The sequence below is a fragment of the Dendrobates tinctorius genome, unplaced genomic scaffold (genome assembly GCF_039654945.1).
Source record: "Dendrobates tinctorius isolate UK_male_01 unplaced genomic scaffold, ASM3965494v1 ptg000173l, whole genome shotgun sequence".
Taxonomy (NCBI): Eukaryota; Metazoa; Chordata; class Amphibia; order Anura; family Dendrobatidae; genus Dendrobates; species Dendrobates tinctorius.
This window is the reverse complement of record NW_027361840.1, coordinates 4,189,448-4,196,283: the sequence shown is the minus strand read 5'-3', so window position 1 is coordinate 4,196,283 and position 6,836 is coordinate 4,189,448.

Genomic DNA, 6,836 nt, shown 5'->3' with positions numbered 1-6,836 from the left:
CATTTGGTTCCGTATGGTTTTGTTTTATATGCTTGCTATCTGTGTTTTCACAGTTACCAATAAGGAACACATGGATTTCCGTGAACGCGAGAAAGCGTGGCAGACTGAACTTGATAAAGTTTTTAATGAAGGATCTGGTATCAATACGGATTGTAAATTTGGTGACACTAGTACATTGATTATTAAATATAAAGAGCTACTCAATAAACGTACACGGTTATGGTGGAATAAGGCATTCATGGATAAGTACCTAATCTGTGGCCTCATACCAAGAGGCTTACGGATACAAGTGTTCCCATCCTTTAATATTAATGACAGTGAGTTTGTCAACCAGTGGGAGGATGCTGCTTCCACATGTTCAAGGAAATATATGGAATTACTGTCTAAATATAATGAAAAACAACTAAATGAATTAGATGTAGAAATTGGATCTATACAGGATGAGGTGAATAAAAACCTTACTGGTGAGATGGCAGCCAAGGTGAAATTGGAGGTGGAGACATTTTTAAAAAAATGTGAAACGGAGGTTGTTCAGAGAAAAACTAAAAAATATCAGCGTGACCTTACTGATCGACAACAGGATCGGATTTATAAATGGCGTTATCGCCAAATGAATGGTAATAATAATAAAAATCCCATAAGAGGAAGGTCCACCTCACTTTCATCAGTATCATCACTGGAAGAACCCATGAATACTTCAGATGGTGTACGGCCTTTGTGGGACAGGAGGGATCATGTGAGAGATAGACGTTAGAAGAATGGAAAAACCAACAAAAGAAAAATGGCTAATTCACCTAAGAGTGATAAAAAAGCTCGAACAAACACACTAGAGGTAATTAACCTCTCCTCACATGTGCTCTCTGATCTTCACAAAAGTGTATTACAACTTGGTTTATCGTTCTCTCCAGTAAATAATTTTGATTACTTTACAGCGGTAAAGGATCTCCACCTGTTTTCCCGAAAGATCATCCTTAGAAAATTACATTCAAGCCCTCTGTCAGACCAAAGTTTATCGGTCTCAGAAGCTGAGGCAATACGTACTCTAGAAGAATTGGAGAGTGAGTCTCATGGAGATTCGGTAAGTGGATCTTTACCTCCTATTGCAGCCAGATGTACCACGTTTCCCCCTTTCTCACTTTGTCCCCAGGTCGAGATATTTACAAGGTTGGTGACTGAAGATCTTAAGACCATCACCAATTATGAAAAAAGCGATAATTTGACCCCACAACAAAGAGTGGCTTTATGTGAAATTGGAAGTTGGGATGACATTGTTATTAAATCGGCTGACAAGGGGGGAAACGTGGTTCTCTGGCCTGTAGATAAATATGAAAAAGAGGCCTTCAGACAATTGAGAAATAAAGAAAATTATTCTCAGTTGCCAAACAGTCCTCTTAAGATCTTCCAGAATGAATTACATAATATTCTTGAAATGGCATATGAAAGAGGTATTATAACTAAAAAAGTCTTGCAGGGCCTTTTGGTTCATACTCCGGTGATTCCCACTTTTTATCTTCTCCCCAAGGTCCATAAGGATCCTGTGCTTCCTCCTGGACGTCCCATTGTGTCTGGCATGGGGGGGCTATGCGATCCAGCCTGCAAATTCATTGAATACTATCTACATCCGCAGGTTGAGACGCTGCCCTCCTATGTCAGGGACACTAATGATGTCCTCAGGAGATTGGATGGCCTGTTTGTGGATGCGGATATGATTTTGGTTACAGCAGATGTCGAATCGCTTTACACCAGTATTCGACACGTGGATGGATTGAGGGCTTCCAGATTCTTCCTGGAAACGAGTAATTTAGATCCGGACATGTGTGAGTTGGTCTGGGAGCTGTTGGAGTTCGTTCTTACCCACAACTTCTTTACCTTCAAGGACAGATATTTTCTACAGAGACAGGGCACCGTGATGGGGGCGGCCTGTGCGCCATCCTATGCTAATCTTTTCTTGGGTTATTGGGAGAGGGAGATTTTCTCGGATGGCGCACTGGCCGCTCCCCAGATTGCGGGATGGTTCAGATACATTGATGATGTTCTATTTATCTGGCAAGGCCCTGTCTCTGAGTTACATGACTTTGTGGGGGTTCTGAACCAGAACAGCTTCAATATCCATCTCACGTATGCTTTTCACCATCATCAAATTACATTTCTTGATGTTATGTTAAAAGTACAGGATGATGGTTTAATTCACACCGATCTATATAGAAAGGAGACTTCTGTGAATGCCCTTCTGCATGCATCCTCGTCACATCCGCATTCCACGATCAGGTCTATTCCAGTTGGACAATTTTTGCGTGCCAGGAGGATTTGCTCAACTGATGCCTTATTTGAGGCTCAGGCGGTGGACCTTGGGGAAAGATTTGCCCAAAGAGGCTACAGTGGTAAAAGCATTAGGAGAGGTTACTGGCGGGCCAAAGGATCTTCTAGGGTTGATCTCTTGGGAAACAGGTGGAAAAAATCCAAACCTAAAATGGATGGAGAAGTAAGATTTATTTCAACATAGAATCATAAATGGCACCTGATGAGATCTATCTTGAACCGACATTGGGCGGTTCTGAGAACTGACCCAATTTTACGTGAGTGCCTTTCTGAACGCCCCCTTATGACTGCGCGGAGGTGTAATACCCTCAAGAACATGCTAGTGAGGAGTCATTATACCACCAAAAGTATAGATTTCTTTCAGGCTGGCACACCCAGGAATGGATTTTTTCCATGTGGTGTGTGCCTAGCATGTAGGAATCTTCGGAGAGCATTATCGTTCACTTCATCGGATGGCCGTCGTGAATTCAAAATTAGAGGTTACATCACGTGTAGTACCACATATGTGGTCTATTATGCAGTTTGCCCGTGTGGGCTAATATATGTTGGATTAACTACACGTGAACTACGCGTTCGCATAAGAGAACATGTGAGAGATATAATGGAGGCACGTGAAGTGGAGGATATTAATGCTCTCAAACCTATTCCGAGACACTTTCGGTTGAAACATAAATGTGATCCGAGTGGACTCCAAGCTTGGGGTATTGACAGGATCCGTGCGGGAATAAGGGGGGGGTGACACCAAACGTGTCTTAGCTCAAAGGGAATGCCGGTGGATCACAGTTCTTGATACCATCACACCGGCTGGACTCAATGAGCAGTTGAGTTTTAGCTCATATCTGTAATTTTTGTGTTGTGATATGGTTTTGTTTTTATTATATATGTTTGTATGTTCACTGTATTGGTTTGTTTCCCTTCAGTCATCTTTAATGGAACACCGTAATTTCTAGGATGTTTAGTGGGGAAGATCTGGAGGGACCTTTGGTGTTATATCCTGGCTCAAGAACATCATATCAAGTTAGGCTTATGGGACTATTTTTAATTAACAAGAAAAAGAAGAAAAAAGATGAATAATAAAAAGAAAAGAAGATAAATACTTTTATTCACGTTGGTGCATCATTTTATATATGTCACATGTATTATGTGTGCACCTTTTTTGAAGCATTTCACATGCACCATCTCTCCTTTATATATAAAAGGAATACATAGTTGATAGTATAATCACATTAATGTCTATTGTAAGGGATTATATATTTTTTATTTTCACTATTATTAATGATATAGTTGTTATTAGCTAGTATTCATTAATCTTTTGGATTCGTTCATATATATATCCACTTTGTACAATCTGTTATATTTAGGACTAGAGTTGAGCGATACCAGCCGATACTTGAAAATATCGGATCGGAATGGATCGGCCGATCTTTAAAAAAAGTATCGGTATCGCCGATTCCGATACCGGGAACCAATGCAAGTCAATGGGGCCAAAATATCGGAATTAAAAAAAACCCTTTCTTTCCTTGTAGGTTAATCCTACATGAAGAAAAACAACTAAGAATAATGTAGAATGTATTGTGGGAGGTGGAGGAGACATTAAAGCCATAGAGGTTTAGCCCAATCAAATGGAATAGCAGGAATTAAACTTTTTTTTTTAAAGATGTTAGGAGTTACAAAGATATTGACTATGTTAGCCTCATTTATATTTTGCCAGACATGTATGTCTTCTTCTTCTACTTCCTTTTTTTACATTCTTCTTCTTCTTCTTCTACTTCCTTTTTTTACATTCTTCTTCTTCTTCTTCTTCTTCCTTTTCTTACATTCTTCTTCTTCTTCTTCTTCTTCCTTTTCTTACATTCTTCTTCTTCTTCTTCTTCTTCCTTTTCTTACATTCTTCTTCTTCTTCTTCTTCTTCTTCCTTTTCTTACATTCTTCTTCTTCTTCTTCTTCTTCTTCTTCCTTTTCTTACATTCTTCTTCTTCTTCTTCTTCTTCTTCCTTTTCTTACATTCTTCTTCTTCTTCTTCTTCTTCTTCCTTTTCTTACATTCTTCTTCTTCTTCTTCTTCTTCTTCCTTTTCTTACATTCTTCTTCTTCTTCTTCTTCTTCTTCCTTTTCTTACATTCTTCTTCTTCTTCTTCTTCTTCTTCTTCTTCTTCTTCTTCTTCTTCTTCTTCTTCCTTTTCTTACATTCTTCTTCTTCTTCTTCTTCCTTTTCTTACATTCTTCTTCTTCTTCTTCTTCCTTTTCTTACATTCTTCTTCTTCTTCTTCTTCCTTTTCTTACATTCTTCTTCTTCTTCTTCTTCCTTTTCTTACATTCTTCTTCTTCTTCTTCTTCCTTTTCTTACATTCTTCTTCTTCTTCTTCTTCTTCTTCTTCTTCTTCTTCTTCTTCTTCTTCTTCTTCTTCTTCTTCCTTTTCTTACATTCTTCTTCTTCTTCTTCTTCTTCTTCTTCTTCCTTTTCTTACATTCTTCTTCTTCTTCTTCTTCTTCTTCCTTTTCTTACATTCTTCTTCTTCTTCTTCTTCTTCTTCCTTTTCTTACATTCTTCTTCTTCTTCTTCTTCTTCTTCCTTTTCTTACATTCTTCTTCTTCTTCTTCTTCTTCTTCTTCTTCTTCTTCTTCTTCTTCTTCCTTTTCTTACATTCTTCTTCTTCTTCTTCTTCTTCTTCCTTTTCTTACATTCTTCTTCTTCTTCTTCTTCTTCTTCTTCTTCTTCTTCTTCTTCTTCTTCTTCTTCTTCTTCCTTTTCTTACATTCTTCTTCTTCTTCTTCTTCTTCCTTTTCTTACATTCTTCTTCTTCTTCTTCTTCTTCCTTTTCTTACATTCTTCTTCTTCTTCTTCTTCTTCTTCTTCTTCTTCTTCTTCCTTTTCTTACATTCTTCTTCTTCTTCTTCTTCTTCTTCCTTTTCTTACATTCTTCTTCTTCTTCTTCTTCTTCTTCTTCTTCTTCTTCTTCCTTTTCTTACATTCTTCTTCTTCTTCTTCTTCCTTTTCTTACATTCTTCTTCTTCTTCTTCTTCCTTTTCTTACATTCTTCTTCTTCTTCTTCTTCCTTTTCTTACATTCTTCTTCTTCTTCTTCTTCTTCTTCTTACATTCTTCTTCTTCTTCTTCTTCCTTTTCTTACATTCTTCTTCTTCTTCTTCTTCCTTTTCTTACATTCTTCTTCTTCTTCTTCTTCTTCTTCTTCTTCTTCCTTTTCTTACATTCTTCTTCTTCTTCTTCTTCTTCTTCTTCCTTTTCTTACATTCTTCTTCTTCTTCTTCTTCCTTTTCTTACATTCTTCTTCTTCTTCTTCTTCTTCTTCTTCTTCTTCTTCTTCTTCCTTTTCTTACATTCTTCTTCTTCTTCTTCTTCCTTTTCTTACATTCTTCTTCTTCTTCTTCTTCTTCCTTTTCTTACATTCTTCTTCTTCTTCTTCTTCTTCTTCTTCTTCTTCCTTTTCTTACATTCTTCTTCTTCTTCTTCTTCCTTTTCTTACATTCTTCTTCTTCTTCTTCTTCCTTTTCTTACATTCTTCTTCTTCTTCTTCTTCTTCTTCTTCTTCCTTTTCTTACATTCTTCTTCTTCTTCTTCTTCTTCCTTTTCTTACATTCTTCTTCTTCTTCTTCTTCTTCTTACATTCTTCTTCTTCTTCTTCTTCTTCTTCTTCCTTTTCTTACATTCTTCTTCTTCTTCTTCTTCCTTTTCTTACATTCTTCTTCTTCTTCTTCTTCCTTTTCTTACATTCTTCTTCTTCTTCTTCTTCCTTTTCTTACATTCTTCTTCTTCTTCTTCTTCCTTTTCTTACATTCTTCTTCTTCTTCTTCTTCCTTTTCTTACATTCTTCTTCTTCTTCTTCTTCCTTTTCTTACATTCTTCTTCTTCTTCTTCTTCCTTTTCTTACATTCTTCTTCTTCTTCTTCTTCCTTTTCTTACATTCTTCTTCTTCTTCTTCTTCCTTTTCTTACATTCTTCTTCTTCTTCTTCTTCTTCTTCCTTTTCTTACATTCTTCTTCTTCTTCTTCTTCTTCTTCCTTTTCTTACATTCTTCTTCTTCTTCTTCTTCTTCTTCCTTTTCTTACATTCTTCTTCTTCTTCTTCTTCTTCTTCCTTTTCTTACATTCTTCTTCTTCTTCTTCTTCTTCTTCCTTTTCTTACATTCTTCTTCTTCTTCTTCTTCTTCTTCCTTTTCTTACATTCTTCTTCTTCTTCTTCTTCTTCTTCTTCCTTTTCTTACATTCTTCTTCTTCTTCTTCTTCTTCTTCTTCCTTTTCTTACATTCTTCTTCTTCTTCTTCTTCTTCTTCTTCCTTTTCTTACATTCTTCTTCTTCTTCTTCTTCTTCTTCCTTTTCTTCCATTCTTCTTCTTCTTCTTCTTCTTCTTCCTTTTCTTACATTCTTCTTCTTCTTCTTCTTCTTCTTCTTCCATTCTTCTTCTTCTTCTTCTTCTTCTTCTTCTTCCATTCTTCTTCTTCTTCTTCTTCTTCTTCTTCCATTCTTCTTCTTCTTCTTCTTCTTCTTCTTCCATTCTTC